Below are 17,228 nucleotides of genomic sequence, written 5' to 3' on the forward strand. Positions count from 1 at the left end.
CGGGATGCCTCTGGGGCATGAGCCAGGTACCCCTTTAAAAGCAGATGAAATTGACTCAAAACAAAGTGATCTTGGTCAAGCATGCAGAGTAATGATTTAGGATTCTGAGTTTTCATATGCATAGGCCTAAGTGTTTGGTCTTGATAAAATCACCATATGTGCTTCAGCTGCCTTCCAAGTGTTTGAAAATTCAAACATTTTATGGGAAAACATGTTGTAGGCCTATGTTCATGAAATATGCACCATGCTGCCTTGTTGACAATATGATCCGGCATTTGAAATGGGCGTTCAGTCTAATCGAACTCCCTGAATATCCAGCAGGTGCGAGCGTTTAGTAATTAGAAAAAAGTCCGGAACTAAGGATATTTATAGGGACGTGACCGACAGTCTGTACTTCCTTTCTACTGAGTCCACAAACAATCCGCGGTGGTGAGTATGCCTAGGCCACGGGTGTTATGTGAATTTGTTGCGCAATTTTATACCTATAACAACAGGTCGGCGATTAACTTTTAAAAAGTTAGTGCCTAACATTTCTACTTGCATCTGGTCTTTTACAGGCTGTCCAAATGATGGCCTGAAATTTTACAGGCTATACCAAATGCAATCCAAAAGGGTTTAGCAACAGAATTGCTTATGTATGTGCACGCTAGACAAACATCTGCAATCTGTGTTTGGCGGCCAGTTTCTAGACCGATATATTGTATCTCAGTCTAGAAGTAAAACAATAACCTAAATGCAGTTGAGCCTTTTTACCGACCTGTGTCTACAGCCTGGTCTCATGGACTAGATGTAACATAGTAAAAGTAAATCCGGGACACTGAAATGTAGTATGTTATGTTTGGTACTGTTAAATAAGACCGACCGTTACTTAAGCCAAAACCAAAATAGTTAATGTTTTGGGTGGGTGTATAACGCTGACGACTTTAACAATTTGGGTAATAAGCAACTTCAACTACTTACTACTGTTTAGCTACTTTGGACATGCTTAGCTTCTTGTCTAACCTTAACCCCTAATGCTTAGCTAACATTATGTAGGCTATCTAGCTAACGTTGGCCACAACAAATTGGAATTTGTAAGATGTTCATTAGGCAAGTTTGTAACATATCGTACGAAATGGATGACTGACATCCACAAATGTAATACATACCATACGAAGTGTAACATTTACTTAATGGAGTGTCTTGGGTTTACATACAGAATAATACGAAATGCTCTGAGACCAGGTTGGTGCTTGTTTGGGGATGCTTCTGCCTGTATATCAGTGGATGGACAGTTCTGATAAGGAATGGATGGTTTGCATCCCCAGGAAATAATTTCAGATGTTGTTAAGTGCCACCTCCCCCGGTAGATTTTTTTTTTATTAGCTAACCAATTTCCTAACCTTAACCTAATTCTCTTTACCTTAGTTAGTCAATTGACAATCTGTATCCCAGCTAGACAACCTCTAGGCAGTGCAGTAGGGAGGTCTTCCCAGTAGGAATACAGAGTCATAACTGACTTGGTTTATTTTTCTCCTTTAGTCATGGTTCTTCCTGGGCTTCAGGTTTGGAGATGGATACTCTTTGCCTGCATTCACTGGATTTGTGTCTGTCAAGAAACTGCAGGACCGTAAGTAAATCTGCAGTCACAGAAGTTAGAATTTAGTCATCACACTTAAGTCTCTCGTCTTGGTTTAACACTCTCTCTGTTGGAGCAGATTTAGAGCAATTTTTCTGCAGATCTTTATCTCCACAGTATTTTTCACCTAGGTTTGTGTTTAGAGGTATCATCTCATTAGGTAGTGATTTTCCTGTGTTCTCTGTAGGGTTTATATGGTAGCCATTCCTGCAGTGATCCAGGCAGGCTCAGAGGCCAAGCTTTGTGCCAGCCTTCTGCAGCCCAACGAGACCCTGGTCATGACCATATCTCTGATGGCCGACGGGCAGAACAAAATACTTCTCCACAAGAGTTCTGACCAAGAGTTTCATCGCTGCTTCCAGTTTCAGGTCAGCCCAGCACTGGTGGACATCCACAACCATTCCAATAAGAGTGGACTGGACTTCTCAGCTTTGAATCTCTTAGTTTCTTGGTGCAATGCCAGCTTATTTTATGGGAAATATCAATGTGGTGGCCTACCAGAACTTTTCTGGGATTCAGGCTCAAATTTGTACCAGGTTTTGATTGAATGCTACTATATACTATCTAGACCATTGATATATGACACTTCTCCAAAGCAACTTACAATAAGGGGAGTGCATAATGTGATCCCTGCAGGAGTTAAACGCTCTACCTTGAAGTTGCTAGTGGCACGCTCTTACCAACTGGGCCACACGGCACCACATCTTAATGTCCTATGTTGTTGGTCCATTAGTTCACCAGTGTTGCGCTCTTCCTCCCTGACAGGCCCCTCATGTGAAGAGTGACAAAGTGCAAAACTTCAAGGTGGAGGTTCGAGGTGACACATTTCTATCAACAGAGGAGAGGAAGGTCATGATCAAACCCTACAGCCCCATGACATTCATCCAAACGGACAAACCAATCTATAACCCAGGACAAACAGGTGATGTTAGAGCCAGTACACCTTTAGTCTGGTTTGAAGGGATTGGAAGGTATTGGGAACTTCAGAAGATCATCAGGCAATAGTTGTATGATCTTCTGTGTAGAAAAGAACACATCATTGTTAATGATCTTCCCCAGTCTGATTTGGTGCCTGGTCCTGTCCACTCTGTTCTAACAAGTCATGCGTGGCTTATGAACATTGGAGAGGGAAACGGACGCCTGAAACTTCATTCAGGAATGGGGTGCAGATACAGGAAAAAACCCACTGTGGGGTCACTCAGGATATGTACACTGGAACGGAGTTTGAACTGACATGCCACATCAAATCAAATTTTATTGGTCACATGCGCCGAATACAACAGGTGCAGACATTACAGTGAAATGCTTACTTACAGCCCTTAACCAACAGTGCATTTATTTTAAACAAAAAAAGTAAGAATAAAACAACAACAAAAAAAGTGTTGAGAAAAAAAGAGCAGAAGTAAAATAAAGTGACAGTAGGGAGGCTATATATACAGTAAAATAAAATGACAGTAGGGAGGCTATATATACAGGGGGGTACCGTTGCAGAGTCAATGTGCGGGGGCACCGGCTAGTTGAGGTGTTACGAGATGTTCCTCTCATGGACGTAATTGGATAGTGTAAATGTATTCAGAACTCGCAGTGCAGTTTTCCTTCATCTGCAATTGATTGAATTGGGGCCTTAGTACCAACAGTGTAAAATATTATCCAGAGTAGCTGTGACAAGTTCTGCTTACTTCACCAGTTTCCCTGGTTTTCCAGAAATGCCGGGTGAAAGATTCCTGGAATCAGGATGGGAATCCTCCAACCAGGATTTCTGGAAACCTTGGAATTTTCAGTTGTCCGACATGATGCTTCTAAAATTCTCATTTTCTTGTCATCGGCTTTTTACAGTGCATTTTAGAGTCGTCACCTTGGATACCAATTTTAGCCCTGTCAATCAGCTGGTGAGTGTTGCAAATGTAATATTGAAAACAGTCCTTCAGATCGGTGTCTACTATTTCAAACCAAAATACGGATACAGAAGTATCACAACTGTGATGGGCATAGCAATCAAGTATTATGTAACACAAGGTACAGCAATCAACCAGTCAGGACATGGGGTTTCCATTCATATAGGTCAGATTGGAATGTATGGGATCATCTTTTCCTGAGACTGAATTCATGTACTAAATTGACATTAGTCCCACTAAGCCAATCACCTGTCTAGTTCCTATAGTTGTAGACTGTTATGCTCCTCTGATGTTTTGGAGTTATTCATGAACCCATCTCTTGTCTTTGCCCTTCACAGTACAACATTGTGGAACTTGAGGTAAGACCCTTACAAGTCTAACTTTATGATGACTGTCACTAAATACTGCAACATTAGGACTCCACCCGCTAGCTAGGTCGTCATTAATTTCCACCTACTGTAGAGGTTAGCTAAATACTTCCAATCAGCTTTGTGTGTTCTGGGCCCCCTTCAGTAGGCCGATGTTGCAGATGGAAATGTCATGAAAAGAGCTGACTCCTGTATACTGTTATCTTGTTCTATGAACCAACAGGATGTTAATCAGAACAGGATTGGACAGTGGCTCAACACTACATCCAGTGGCAACATTTTGCAGCTTTCTCACCCCCTGAACTCTGAAGCACCTGTAGGATCCTATGCCATTGTAGTGTGGATTGGTCAAGACAAAATATACCAGAACTTCAAGGTAGAAAAGTATGGTAGGTTGAGCTTTTTTCTTTTACCTGTCATGCTAGGTAATGTTATGGCTCTGGCAGTTGAATCAATGCATCACAATCCTGGAACATTCTAGAGTTGACTGCTGTTCTCTTATCTGTAGTTCTGCCAAAGTTTGAGATCAAAATGAACCTCACTGACGAGATCAGCATTGTTCAAGAAGAGTATGAAGTGGAAGTGTGTGCCAAGTGAGTAAACGCTAACGGAGATTTCAATGCACTGTAGTTACAAGGTGATGTGTAACTCCACTAAATGTAATGATCTAATAATCGCATTACGCTAATGCAGACCTGGGTTCTAATAAGTAATTTTAATACTTTGAAATGTGAAAGATTTTAAGTATTTGGTTATTCTTTCTTTGAAAATACAAGTAGTTGAATATTGAAGGTATTTGGATAAACACTTGGAAAGTATTGGCATGTATTTGAAAATACTCAAATTCAAATAATGATTTAAAATACAAATACTTCAATATGCATGTAAGCTACTTGAACCCAGGTCTTCACTAATGACACATGCTAATTTAAGACCTACAATGCTACTGCTCAATGTCCTGAACTGCTGCTATTAATCCCTGACACTTCAAACGTTTGCTACAGTGGCATTTACATGAACAGCTGGTTCTGTATTCATAAAGCATCCCAGATTGGGATTGCTGCTCTAGGATCCGGTCCCCCCCATGACATGTGACCTTGTTCATTATGATCCAAAAGTTCAAACTGATCCCTTTCTGAGTGGCTTTATGAATGTGGGTCCAGATTCATTGACCATGTTGAACACTTGACTTAAGCCTACAGGTATGCACAAACCTTTGTCTCGTATTAGGTTTTTAATATGGTGATTGTCGACGTAGGAAATTGTTTGATTCTTTTGTCTTATGAATTGAAATCAGGTACACGTATGGACAGCCTGTACCTGGTAAAGCAGGGTTAAAGTTGTGCTGACTCTTGGGGGAGAAGGTAGTGATACCGATAACAATTGATGAGAAACATCCACAAGGAGTTCCTGATTACACACCTCCCTGCCACAAAGAGTCAATAGAGGTCTGTATGCTTTCATAAAACCATCATTAGTAGGACTGTTTATACCAACATATTACATTTTAATTTATTTAACTTGGTTCTTAATGTTTGATTGAATTAATTTAAATCTGTTCTCAGTGTGTTTGGTTCTGCTTGCTTTTCCCAGATGGACCCAACTGGCTGTGCTTCCTATGTCTTCAACATGGCAATTTTCACAAAGAATTTAGGAGAGAAATTGCTGGGAGACGTGTTTAGTTTCCATGCAGAAGTACAGGAGGAGGGGACAGGTTAGTATTATCACAATCATTGGTAACATTGCTGTCAAATGATGTGTTTTATTGAGTAAATGACATGAATTAACTAGTGCATGTTTCATTAGATCAGGGTTTCCCAAACTCTGTCCTGGGGCCCACCCTGGGTGCACGTTTTGGTTTTTGCCCTAGCACTACACAGCTGACTCAAATAACCAACTCATCATGACGCTTTGATTATTTGAATCAGCTGTAGTGCTATGGCAAAAACCCTAAACATGCACCCACGGGGGACCCCGGGACTGAGTTGGAGGAACTCTGCGTTAGATCATGAAGATTGGCAAGAATGAGCTGTTTGACCTTTGGGGCTACAGCGTTGTCTTATAGAATGCTGTTTTATTGTCGTCTGTTTATAATATCCTGCTGTACTGAAATTCAGTTTCTGCATGTTGAACTGCCATTGTGCATTGTGTTGGCTCTGGTAATTGTGAAATATACCATCCTATTATTTTCCTTTGACAGGTATTACACGGTCAGAGGAAAAACGCATAGCGCTCTCCTATGTGATTGGAGAACTCTCATTTGTCGACACGCCCCAAATCTATACGCATGGATCAATTATTGAGGGCAAGGTAAGTCCAAATACGGTGTTTCTGTTGCATTGTGGAGGCCATTTGTTCTTTGCCCTGCTTGCTGAACTACCAGTATGTGTTAGTTAATGACATGTCGCGTCACTTCATTCATACAACTCCCTTTTCCTCAGATATATGCTGTTCACTTCAACAACACACCCATCTCTGACATGTTAGTCTACCTGTTGGAGGAGAAGGGCTGGTCCTCATATCTACAACTACAGAACCTAACCACGGACAGTCGTGGTATTGCCAGGTTCTCCCTAAACACAACCAGTATGCCCAAAGAGAATATTAACCTCATAGTAAGTATGATTCCTTCTAGGTTTTGACAGACTCTTTATGCTCAAGACCAACTCAGCCCTTGATCCTACGCCAGCGTTTCCCTAACTGTCCTGGGGACCCCAAGGGGTGCATGTTTTGATTTTTGCCATAGCACTACACGGCTGACTCAAATAACGGACTCTTTATCAAGATTTGATTAATTTGAATTAGCTGTGTAGTGCTAGGGCAAAAAACAAAATGTGCACCGCTTGGGGTCCCCAGGACAGAGTTGGGGGAAACGCTACCCTAAGGCCTATCATGGTCTTGTGGGGATCTGAGAAGATTGAATTGGTAATATTAGCATGGTGGAACTTCCACCAAGCCTATCAGAGGGTAAGGTGGATCTGTTACCATATTGCTTACATCTGTCCTCCCCTCATATCACCACTGTATGTAGAACATCGGGTCTAGGGGTTGATTTAGGATTGGTCCTTTAGACTCCTCCTCTTGTTCCTTTACAGGTAAGTGACACCCCACAAGTGGAGTACCGAGGATACAGGGTCCCCTATTTCAACAGAGGGCGTCACGTCCTCTCCCTGATCCAGCCCGCTGCCCCTGACAGTAAACCCTCCAGCTCCCTGGCTATTCAGAAGATGGAGAAACCACTGGCATGTGGGGAGGAAGTGTCAATCACCATCCACTATGCCATCGTAGGGGAGACCGTCCCGAAGGGCTCTGTGGATGTCCTCTACCTGGTGAGTAGAACCCAGGAACTAGTTGACAACTTCCAAACCCAGGGTGGCTCCCAAATGGAACCATATTTCCTAGTTGCACTACTTTTGACCAGGATCATTTCAGACATTGCCCAAGCCTCGCACTTTTCAAAAGGATGTTCCTATACAACAAACTCCTAATCATCCAGCCTAAACCTTAGTATTAGCCACCTCGATAACATAAGCCACACCAAATTGGACTTCGTAACATATCATACATTTCGTAACCTATACGAAATGGATTGATGTTCACATAACATCATACTAATTGCTGTGTCCTGGATTTGTTTACCACGTCTACCCCTTGAGTCCAGGTTGCATCATCTCCTTTCTGAGTTGATGACCACTGTTTCCCCCTTTCTCTCCAGGCCTTATCCAGAGGGGTGATAGTTCAGCATGGACACAAGAACGTTACTGTGCAGCAAGACAGTCATGGTGAGTGAGTTTCATTAAGTGATTCTGAACGTTCTGGAAGGCGCTTGATGGCAGTGTGACCTGCTCTTGCGTTGCAGTAGCTGAGGGTGAAGTCACCTTGAAGTTGGCAGTGGTTCCAGAGATGGCGCCGGTGGTTCAGCTCCTGGTGTACAGTATGCTACCCAGTGAGACTGTCATCGCCCACAGCATGAACTTCCCCACTGAGAAATGCTTCAGGAACAAGGTGTGCACATCACAAACATTGTTCTCATTTTATGTTGGGTATAAAGTGTCAATTATTTCCATGCACATAGATACTGTATCATACCTGCAGTAAAAGTGTATAATGTGTATGCCAGGTGTTGGTGGAGTTCTCCCCATCCAATGCGGTCCCAGGGGAGGAGAACACCCTGCATCTCTCTGCCCAGCCCGGTTCCCTCTGTGGCCTCAGCACTGTGGACCAGAGTGTTGGCATCATGGAGCCAGGGAAGAGGCTGGATGCTGATAAGGTAACAGAGCTCACTGACGTGAACAACAGTCCTACCACCATACCGACTGTTTTGGTGGTGCTGGGAATACAACCAGCCTCAGGGGAAGAACCATTGACCACAGCAGACATGGAATGGGTCTGTTCACTGTTGGTCATTTGGTGTGCTTTTATCGAAGGTAATGGGACTCATTCTCTGGCTTGAGGCCCTCTTTCTATTGACTGGAAATCACCTCACTATTGTTACATAATGAGGTAATATTCTGGGTTGTGTTCATCAGGACAATTTTCTAGACGTTTGGCAATGGGGAAACAAAATGGAGGTTCTTCTTAGTCCAAGTAGTCCCTCCCTGTTTCAGTCTGTTCTGTTTGGTCCCCAAGAACGTCATTTCACTCCTTCCCATATTGTCCCATTCCAGATATTTGATTTGTTACCAGTCAAGGAGACAACCTATATTCCCTACGAGCTTGAAGATTCAGTAGCATGTTTCCGTGTGAGACCAAGGAGATCCATAATGCCGTACCCAGATGGAAAGTCTGGGGAGACAAATGATCCTTATGCAGTTTTTCAGGTAAATACTTCTGCCCTGTTCTCAACTTTTGAAGCCTCTTTATTGCTCTGGGAAGAATCAGTCACCATACCGTTACGATGTGTTCAACTTACAGGTTACATTGCTAAAATAGCCTGAGGCTAGAACAAATGTACAGTGACAAATACAACTTTTTAAATAATTTGATGGCATTTCATAGGCACTGGGACTGAAGCTGGCGACTAATCTGGATATAAGAATACCTTCCTGCCTCAGTTACCAGGGGAACCAGTACTATCGCTCCTATGGTGAGATGTCCTAACCAACCCTTATTCTCATTGCTAGAAGTCTTCAATGAATCTTGGGAAATGGATTACTAACACAGCCTGGTTAAAGGGGTCAGAACGCTGCATGCGCTCACTGTTGAGCAAAGCATTCAGTCCATTTTAACTTGAGAATAATGTGAATGATTTGTGTTAGTAGCTTACAGACCTATGGCCGGGCCTGGATCAGCGGGTCCTAGACTTGAAATGGCTATACCTGGTGGAGTTGCCCCAAGACCTCCGCCACCCATACAGACGGTCCGTACATTCTTCCCTGAGACATGGATTTGGGATCTTGTGGAAGTTGGGTAAGTGCTCTGCACAGTGAGGCTAGCCTTGGGTGAAAACCCTCTTAGCTAGATTAGGAACCTGAACTTATTTAAACTGTAGTACAGAGTAGGCCAGGTTTCTCTTAGGAAAGAGCTCCTTTTACCTCAATGGGTCTCCCTGGTTAGATAAAGCTTAAATGCATTCGAAACGGTGTTCAAATAATTGGTACAGTCCTACTCCACTCTCTGTTGGTGACTTTCTGTTTAAACTCTAACCTCTGTATTCCAGGGAGTCTGGATCAGCAGACGTCCCCCTGACAGTCCCAGACACCATCACCACCTGGGAGACGGAGGTCTTCTGCCTGGCCCCCAGTGGCTTTGGTCTGGCTCCTCTGGTGGAGCTGACGGTCTTCCAGCCGTTTTTCCTGGAGCTCACCCTGCCCTACTCAGTCATCCGGGGAGAGCACTTTGAGCTGAAGGCCACTGTGTTCAACTACCTCTCCAAGTGCATCATGGTACAGCACTGCACCAGGATCGTATTTTGTTTTTGTCAGACCATGTTATCTTACAAAGTGTTCCTCTTTGGCAGGTTTCTGTGACTCCGGCTCTCTCCTCAGACTACACTCTCACACCCTTGAATGACGTCCACTACTCCTCATGCTTGTGTGCCAATGGACGGAAGACCTTCAGTTGGACAATGGCACCCTCTGTCCTGGGTAAGTCTCCCGTCAACCGTTCAAACAGCAGAATGGATGTCAACCTGAGTTGTGTACTGTCACTGTGTTGGATGTTGTGTAACCTGTGGTGTCTGCCAATGTGTGTAGGGGTTTTGAACGTGTCCGTTAGTGCAGCGGCTGTCCATTCCCACACTGCGTGTGACCATGAGATTGTGAACGTACCGGAGAGAGGACGCGTTGACACAGTCACACGGAGCCTGCTGGTGACGGTATGTAGTTTGCTGCTGGGAACTAACCGTTAGGTTGCACAGATTGTCTAGTGTAACTGCCTCTGAAAAGAATCCCTCTCCTGTCCTCCAGGCTGAGGGAACAGAGAAGACCGACACCTACAACTGGTTGCTGTGTCCAACTGGTCAGTAATGAATGAATGTTCACGGTTGTTCGACGTGCTCTTCGCCATTCATCTTATCATCTTTGTGTCCACAGGAGAAGCTCTGACAGAGGAGGTGGAACTGCAACTCCCCCAGAATGTGGTGGATGGATCTGATAGAATTTCCCTCACCGTTCTGGGTAAAATAAACTATGGTTTGTTTAGAGGTGTAGTGGTGGGAAGACAACCCTCCTGCGGTGATAATGCTGCTGTTTGCTAAAGAGGACCGTCTTACAGAAGTCCCTTGTTTCTCTGTAGGGGACATCCTGGGTCGGGCCCTCAACAACCTGGATGGACTGTTGCAGATGCCGTATGGGTGTGGAGAGCAGAATATGGCCCTCCTCTCCCCCAATATCTACATCCTGGAGTACCTGAGGAACACAGGGCAGCTCACCCCAGCCATCCTAGACAAGGCCACCAAGTTCCTCACTAGTGGTAGGAGTGTCCCTTTTGAATCTGGCTAATATTTATTATAGACAAACTTACTGAAACAGGGCTGGATTTGTCCAGTAAAAGGTTTCTCCAGTGTGCCCTAATGACTAGGACCCTGTTGTCATGTAAATGATGGAGCTACAGTACAGATGACATCACTGACCCAACACATGGAGGGACTTCCACATGGTTTCTCACTGAAATCATTTGATCGTAGAATATTGACACTCTGTCCCAAATGGCAGCCTATTGCTTACATAGTGCACTATTTTCCTGTCTCAAGTAGTTCACTATATAGGGCAGGACTCAACCCTGTTCCTGGAGAGATACTGTCCCGTACTCCTGAGTGGCGCAGTGGTCTAAGGCACTGCATCGCAGTGCTAACTGTGCCACTAGAGATCCTGGTTCGAATCCAGGCTCTGTCGCAGCCGGCCGCGACCGGGAGACTCATGGGCGGCGCACAATTGGCCCAGCGTCGTCCAGGGTAGGGGAGGGAATGGCCGGCAGGGATGTAGCTCAGTTGATAGAGCATGGCGTTTGCAACACCAGGGTTGTGGGTTCGTTTCCCACGGGGGGCCAGTATTAAAAAAAATGTGTATTCACTAATTGTAAGTCGCTCTGGATAAGAGCGTCTGCTAAATGACTAAAATGTCTAAGGTTTCACTCAACCCTACTCTAACTGACCTTTTTTAAATAATTAGCTGAATGGGGTTAATGACAACTTGGGTTGGAGTGAAAACCTACAGGAGGGTATCTCTCCAGGAACAGGGTTGAAGAGCCCTGATATAGAGAGCCATTTGGGGCACAAACCCAGTGACTATATAAAAACCACTTGGTCACTGTTCACTCTAAAAACCCACCGACAGGTTACCAAAGGCAGCTGAACTACAAGAATGTTGACGGTGCATACAGCACGTTTGGACAAGGCTTGGGGAATACTTGGTGAGTACTTGGCTTGTAAACAACTGTCTGTTTCAATGAAGTAGTGGCCAATCAAATGGCATCGTCTCTGGCAGGGAGACCATGGCTATGTAATGTGAAGCTCTAAGTCATGTTTATGGCCATCTTATGTGGATATTATGACTGCTTTTAAATCAAGTTCTTTCTTCAGGCTGACTGCTTTTGTCTTGAGATCCTTTGGCAAAGCACGGTCTTTCATCTATATTGACCCGGCAAACATGGAGCAATCCAAGACTTGGCTGGAAAGTCAACAAGGCAAACATGGCTGTTTCAGAATTTTGGGGAAACTCTTTAACAGAATGAAGGTATTTATATTGCTAATAAACTGAACGATGTTAGACGTAGTCTGTTTCGGCAGACCAGTCATAAAGTTTGATTTCAACAATTGTATCAGGCTAGATACAGTTAGTATTTTGACATTGTTTTATAGGGTGGCGTGACGGATGAAGTCACACTGACTGCTTACGTCACTGCTTCAATGCTGGAGCTCGACATGTCAGTGTCGGTAAGTAACCTCACTCCATATAAACATTGATTCTCACTCCAGCAACATTGTTACAGGCTACTAATTTAGCTTCCTGTATGAAGTCTGTATACATCTTACAGATTATACAATGTAGTGAGTTACAGGGGAATTGTTATTTCTTTGAAAGTAGCCTATGAAATAGAATGGGCTGTACCATGAACACATCTGCATGGTATAGTTCTGCTACTATTGATATTAGACTCAATATGCTACTATGAAGTGAGGAAATGTGCTCCAGCTTGAATGTCTCTAGCCTGGTCCCAGATCTGTTTGTCTGATTTGACATTTATTTGAAGAGTCCCATTGAGACCAAGGCCTCTAACAAGTTATGCAATTTACAAATGCAACATAATAAAATGTACAAGATTTTATAAGCCATTCAAGAAAAACCAATCCCATTCCTCAGCAAAAAGTGGCCCCTAATCAACAATTTGAGAACTGCCTGAGGCCCCAGAACAGCAAGTTGAATGGAGCCAGTCCAAACTGATCTGGGACCAGGCTAGCATGTCAATGTGCTGCTGTTATTCTGTGCTCCAGGATCCTGTTGTGGACCGCAGCTTGTCTTGCCTGAAGAACTCGACCAGTGATTTGTCCAACACCTACACTACTGCTCTGCTGGCCTACACCTTCACCCTGGCAGGGGACATGGAGACACGGGCCCAGCTTCTGCAGCACCTCAACACCATCTCATTACAAGAGGGTGAGCTATATCCTGGTCCAAGATCTGTTAGTGCTGCCTTGATTGAGCTTGCCTGGACAATGGATTACTCCTAAAAGTGCAAACCCTCGGGCCGTCTAGCACTCCAGATACGCCCAATCAAACGGCCAGTAAAAGTGTTTTTAAGAACAGAAATACACTTTGAACTGACTGTCAGTTGTTTTGGGCATAAAATGAATTGGGGAGGTCAGAACTTTGTATTATGATGAATAAGCAGTCCTTATTCTGACTTGTGCGCTCTCCTCGACCCTCAGGGGGTCTCCTGCACTGGTTCCAGTCCTCCTCAGAGACCTCACCATCCCTTGAGGTGGAAACCAGCGCCTACGTTCTACTGGCGTGCCTCTCCTCTGTCTACCTCTGACCTGGGCTACGCTTCCCGCATCGTCAGGTGGCTGGTGAGGCAGCAGAACGCCTACGGAGGCTTCTCCTCCACACAGGTAGACTTCCCAAACACATTGGTCTGAAATGGCACCCTGTGCTGTGCACTAGTAGAGACATTATTACTTTGACTTCTCAGACCACAGGCATGTGCTCTTCATGTCCAGCCTGGTGAGGCTAACTTCCACTGATACAGAGCCATGGAATTGGGAAATGGTCACTTTAGGAACTGTTCAATGTAAAAATCAACCCTTTCTGTAAAATGGGCTCTTTAATTTTGAAGTGATTTTCCTGTGGTCTGTTTAGGACACGGTGGTGGCCCTCCAGGCCCTGGCTCTCTACTCCACCAGGGTGTTCAGTAGAGGAGGAGCCAGCACAGTGACAGTACAGTCTCCCAGTGGGCATCAGTACCTCTTCTATGTGAACCAAAACAACAAGCTTCTGTACCAGGAGAGGGCGCTGCAGGACACAGAAGGGAAGTACAGCATTGAAGTGAAGGGCAGCGCTTGTGCCTCAGTGCAGGTCAGTGAATACACATCTCTCCTCCCAGTCCTGTGGTGTAAGATGTGCTTTAATATACATTATTGGGAAGGTCAAACATATAATAAGCTTCTTCTGGCTTGATTTCTAGTTCATTAAATATTTATTGTTGCTTATAAAAGGTTTGTTTTTGGACAGGATGGTTTCCCTGACTTCCTCTTCTCTGTCCCAGGTGGCGCTCCACTACAACATCCCTACTCCTACCAAAAGCACAACGCTCAGTATCCAGGTGACTCCAGAGGTAGACTGCAACACCAAGTCTTTGCGACCCAGAGTCACGCTGAAACTCCAGTGTCAGTAAGAATGACGGACCTGTTTTGTATTCACAGCATTCTTTTAAATGTTGACACTTCAGTGTTATTTTGGAGCGTGTCTTACAGAATGGATTTGACCCAAATGAATTAGTTTCATTATACCGGTGTATGTTATTCACCTTCCAGTTGATACCTAGGCTTGGATAAGTAACAATAAGATGTATCTGGCAGCCTGGTCTTTATGGCTAAAATAATCCAAGTTGCGTGAAGTTGTTGTGCACTCTCCTCAAACAATAGCATGGTATTTTGTCACTGTAATAGCTACTGTAAATTGGACAGTGCAGTCAGATTAACAAGAATGTAAAGCTTTCTGCCCACATAAGACATGTCTGTCCTGGAAAGTTACTAACGTCATTCTAGTCACATTAGCAACAACCGTCCCAGTATAGGGACACCGATCCTGTAGAGGTTATGGCTAAAATAACCCAAGGATCCATTCATTTGATTATTACAAGCGCTTGTCAAAATCCAACTTTATCAATCATCTCTTTTGCTTTCACAGATATCATGGAAAGGAGCTGACCACCAATATGATTATAGTGGATTTGAAAATGCTCTCTGGGTTTTCCCCAGATCCAGACTCTTTGGGGAGGGTGAGTTTTTGTGACCTTTATCCATGGAGGTCTTGCCTCATCTGTGACCCTTTCTAACACTGACTGTTTTTGTCCATGCAATATGAATGACTTGTCTTCACAGCTGAGGGGTTCAAGTCAAGTGGATCGGGTTGATACCAAAGATGACCATGTGTTAACGTACTTGACAGAGGTGAGGTGAAAACCACCCATCAGTTTGAAATGGTCCACATAGCACTCTGCAATATAATGGGTGTCATTTAAAAATAATATACACAGCTCAAAAAAATAAAGGGAACACTTAAACAACACAATGTAACTCCAAGTCAATCACACTTCTGTGAAATCAAGCTGTCCACTTAGGAAGCAACACTGATTGACAATACATTTCACATGCTGTTGTGCAAATGGAATAGACAACAGGTGGAAATTATAGGCAATTAGCAAGACACCCCCAATAAAGGACTGGTTTTGCAGGTGGTGACCACAGACCACTTCTCAGTTCCTATGCTTCCTGGCTGATGTTTTGGTCACTTTTGAATGCTGGCGGTGCTTTCACTCTAGTGGTAGCATGAGACGGAGTCTACAACCCACACAAGTGGCTCAGGTAGTGCAGCTCATCCAGGTTGGCACATCAATGTGAGCTGTGGCAAGAAGGTTTGCTGTGTCTGTCAGCGTAGTGTCCAGAGCATGGAGGTGCTACCAGGAGACAGGCCAGTACATCATGAGACGTGGAGGAGGCTGTAGGAGGGCAACAGCCCAGCAGCAGGACTGCTACCTTCGCCTTTGTGCAAGGAGGAGCACTGCCAGACCTCTGCAAAATGACCTCCAGCAGGCCACAAATGTGCATGTCTGCTCAAACGGTCAGAAACAGACTCCATGAGGGCCCGACGTCCACAGGTGGGGGTTCTGCTTACAGCCCAACACCGTGCAGGACGTTTGGCATTTGCCAGAGAACACCAAGATTGGCAAATTCGCCACTGGCACCCTGTGCTCTTCACAGATGAAAGCAGGTTCACACTGAGCACATGTGACAGTCTGGAGACGCCGTGGAGAACGTTCTGCTGCCTGCAACATCCTCCAGCATGACCGGTTTGGCGGTGGGTCAGTCATGGTGTGGGGTGGCATTTCTTTGGGGGGCCGCACAGCCCTCCATGTGCTCGCCAGAGGTAGCCTGACTGCCATTAGGTACCGAGATGAGATCCTCAGACCCCTTGTGAGACCATATGCTGGTGCGGTTGGCCCTGGGTTCCTCCTAATGCAAGACAATGCTAGACCTCATGTGGCTGGAGTGTGTCAGCAGTTCCTGCAAGAGGAAGGCATTGATGCTATGGACTGGCCCGCCCGTTCCCCAGACCTGAATCCAATTGAGCACATATGGGACATGTCTCGCTCCATCCACCAACGCCACGTTGCACCACAGACTGTCCAGGAGCTGGCGGATGCTTTAGTCTGGGAGGAGATCCCTCAGGAGACCATCCGCCACCTCATCAGGAGCATGCCCAGGCGTTGTAGGGAGGTCATACAGGCACGTGGAGCCTCATTTTGACTTGTTTTAAGGACATTACATCAAAGTTGGATCAGCCTGTAGAGTAGTTTTCCACTTTTAATTTTGAGTGTGACTCCAAATCCAGACCTCCATGGGTTGATACATTTGATTACCATTGATAATTTTTGTGTGATTTTGTTGTCAGCACATTCAACTATGTAAAGTATTTAATAAGATTATTTCATTCATTCAGATCTAGGATGTTATTTTAATGTTCCCTTTATTTATTTGAGCAGTGTAATATATATTGATCTACTTGTGGTGACATGTCAGCAAAGCTGAAATGTAACTTCTGCTTAGATCATTTAATGACCAATATGTTTGTTTTTCTCCCAACAGTTAACATCACTATTTCCTTTCACCATCACCCTGGACATCATACAGGAGCTCCCAGTACAGAATCTAAAGCCAGCGGTGGTCAAGATCTACGACTACTACCAGCCAAGCAAGTTGATTTACTAACCCGCCCAAAACCTCCTTTTCCATGGTTTAACTAACATTTTTGGTCAACTTGTGTTCATTTACTGAGACTAACATGTACTATGGTTACAGGTGACCAGGCTGAGACAGAATATGTCTTCCCTTGCAAGTAGGAGTTCCAAGCTGGTGAGCTATTTTAAATCTAGAATTATTGGTGATGAATAATTGTTTTCTAGCTGATCTTAAACTATACATGTAGTATAAATGATTTGGGAGCCTATATTATTTAATCTAATTGCTGGTCTGTTACATTTAATTTATTTGCTCTTCTGCAGATGTAAGATGACATTGAGGTCACACCTGCAACCCTTCAGACCTCTTTCAAGTGCTGAAGTAAATGAAACTGGAAATAAAGTTGTTCATTATAACCCTTTTCTGGAGTGTTTGTTTTAAAGATTGTC

The 17,228-nt window shown here is 44.3% G+C and overlaps 1 pseudogene across 1 annotated transcript; it reads left to right on the forward strand.

The window, feature by feature from the left end:
- Positions 1 to 1,523: 1,523 nt before the first annotated feature.
- LOC311115105 (alpha-2-macroglobulin-like) lies at positions 1,524 to 16,940 on the forward strand (annotated as a pseudogene). Its single transcript has 35 exons — positions 1,524 to 1,609; positions 1,806 to 1,986; positions 2,384 to 2,540; positions 3,455 to 3,507; positions 3,852 to 3,872; positions 4,105 to 4,270; positions 4,390 to 4,474; positions 5,179 to 5,329; positions 5,475 to 5,595; positions 6,082 to 6,191; positions 6,323 to 6,496; positions 6,977 to 7,210; positions 7,597 to 7,667; positions 7,718 to 7,886; positions 8,002 to 8,151; positions 8,549 to 8,701; positions 8,880 to 8,967; positions 9,140 to 9,290; positions 9,541 to 9,766; positions 9,841 to 9,967; positions 10,076 to 10,197; positions 10,289 to 10,340; positions 10,415 to 10,498; positions 10,617 to 10,793; positions 11,657 to 11,732; positions 11,902 to 12,055; positions 12,181 to 12,255; positions 12,814 to 12,976; positions 13,249 to 13,431; positions 13,679 to 13,894; positions 14,085 to 14,209; positions 14,729 to 14,819; positions 14,923 to 14,991; positions 16,687 to 16,792; positions 16,900 to 16,940. The product of its transcript is annotated as an alpha-2-macroglobulin-like (transcript).
- Positions 16,941 to 17,228: the final 288 nt, after the last annotated feature.

Source organism: Coregonus lavaretus, assembly GCF_964263955.1.
Source record: "Coregonus lavaretus genome assembly, contig: HAP1_SCAFFOLD_326, whole genome shotgun sequence".
Lineage (NCBI taxonomy): Eukaryota > Metazoa > Chordata > Actinopteri > Salmoniformes > Salmonidae > Coregonus > Coregonus lavaretus.